Genomic DNA, 2,260 nt, shown 5'->3' with positions numbered 1-2,260 from the left:
CATACTTTTAGGGGACCATTCTTGATGATATACTAGTTACGTACTGTTATGTACTACACACAGTTGTTTGTCTAGGCAGCTGCATCTGTTCTCTGCTCCTTTCCGTTACTGAGACTAGACTCCAAGTAGGATTCACCAGTCATGTTACCCTTGCCACAGACTCTCTATGCCCTTCAGGCCACATTTAGAATTCTTGTCTTGATTTTATAGTTTCCAAAACCTGAAATTTTACGACAGCCATTTTGTCGGCTTTACTAATCCAATCTCAAATTGCCTCTTTACACACTTGATCCTTGTTAAGGGGAGGATATGTGAGCTATATGTGGAATCAAACCCGGCGCTAACCTAATATTCCTAGAAAGGCTTTGCCGTTCCATAATTTTAGTTAGGAAGTTAATTTAAATTAATTTAATAGAACTGCGGCTTCTTAGCACTAGGCCTTCAGAGGACTCTTACAACAGTAGAAACCTTGAATATACTTACTTTTTGGATTGCAAACACTAGGCACAGTGCTTGGCGTGCATACTGCTTTAAACCTTTTAATGGATTGGATTTAAAAAAAATGAATAAAAATATTTATATTAATATGAAATGACTAGGTTACAGAGTATTTCCCCCTCCTCCCCCCCGGAGTGAAGGCTTCCCCTGTTCAACAATTATAAGGCTGTACCGAGAAATCAGTGTCCTCGACAACCACCAACCTCGTGAAAGCGTGTCAATAGCGTAAGTGTAGGTTTTCTCTTGACTCTTCTCTGGGTCCTTCCCACAGTTCCCCTGCTCTTTGAAAACCTCTGAAGTATGTTTTCACCTCCTCACACTGTTCCCACAAGTGGTTCAAAGACCTCTGAGTTGCCAGGGTCTCTGCAGAAAGTTCCTGCAATGAGGTCGGTTTACACACAGACAGATTTGGGTGAGGCGAGGAGGTCTAAGAAATGCTAGCTGTCTTCAGCAGGAGAAGCTGGCATGTGTGGAGAGATGAGCCCACTTCTATGGCCGAGGTGCCTGGTGGTCTGGGTGAGCAGCTGTGAACACAGCCTTCTGCAGCACCAGTACCGAGATGGTGCGCTCTGAACAAGGGTCTTGTCCGGTGTCGCAGAGCGAGGTGAGTGCTAGCTTACAGAGTACTAAAAGTTTACATAATTAAGGGGCTGCTCTATGGGGTAGTTCTGTCATTTGTTTTTCTCTAAATTGTGTTTGTGTGATTTGGTACGCTGATGATGGAGGTTCTTGAGATGATCAATGCAAAACTGGTTGTTTTCCTAAGACCTACAAGTTTTGGTAACTTAAAGGCCTACTTTTTAGAAACATGTAAGGCTTTTAATTCCCTACATTCCTTAAGACTTCTACATTTACAAGATTAACCTTTTGGCTAAAAAGCATCATAAACAGTTTAATAAGGATTAAGAATGCACACAGCTCTAAACTTCAAGGGTAAGGGATAAAAATTAAGCCTTTATAATAAGGCAAAGAACACAGTATCTCATCTCTCAATGGATATAAATCCCATGCATGTGTTAGTTCCTCACTGACAAATGGACTGTAGGGATGTTTTTCTTTTGTGTTTAACAAAGGTAGAGATTGTAAGGACGGCACAAGACTGGGCCCTCCTTCATTCTGTTGTTTTAGGGTCATTGTGAGTTGTAACCAACCCTATAGTACCTAATAACATTTAGAAAAAGGTTGGAACATTTCTGGTATGTTTAAATAGTATAGAAATTTGTAGTTATACTACTTTACCATCACTAAAAACAATTATTTGTCATATGACAAAACAGTTGCTGTACTGAATCCCTTAACAAGTCTCTTCTTGGCAGCAAGAAGCTGCAGTGCAATCCCAAAGGCATGCAGTTCAAATCCTCCAGTTGCTCTGTGGGAGAAGGATGGACAGTCTCACCTTGTGTGATTTACTGTCTCTGAAAACCCACTGGAGGGGTAGCTGTGAATTGGTTCCAAGTCCAGGCACATAACAGTAAAACAACAATAAATCTCTTCTATTGGTAGGTAAATACTTTTGTTATAATATTATGCACATAGTCCATTTATTAAGTATTTAAATATGAACTTAATTCAATTATCAAAACATTTTTTGTAAATTGTTCTTGTTGTTGTTATGTGTCGCCTGCGAATCATAGCGACCCTATTTACAACAGCCCTAAACTCCACTCTGTCCTGTGCCAATTGCACTGTCTCCGACACTCCCATCCCAATTACCCCAGTCACTGAATCAATCCACCTCATAGAGGTCCTTCCTCTCCTGCGC

General features: G+C 40.8%; 1 protein-coding gene across 1 annotated transcript in view; it reads right to left on the bottom strand.

The window, feature by feature from the left end:
* LOC102852216 (leucine-rich repeat-containing protein 37A3-like) overlaps window positions 1-2,260 on the bottom strand; it is a 137,713-nt gene that overhangs the window by 90,264 nt on the left and 45,189 nt on the right. The gene's annotated exons all lie outside the window — the stretch shown is intronic.

This window comes from Elephantulus edwardii, unplaced genomic scaffold (assembly GCF_000299155.1).
Source record: "Elephantulus edwardii isolate Elephantulus edwardi_28Jun2011 unplaced genomic scaffold, EleEdw1.0 scaffold00340, whole genome shotgun sequence".
Classification (NCBI taxonomy): Eukaryota; Metazoa; Chordata; class Mammalia; order Macroscelidea; family Macroscelididae; genus Elephantulus; species Elephantulus edwardii.
Note: the sequence above shows the minus strand (reverse complement) of the source record. Positions and strands in the feature narration are given on the sequence as shown.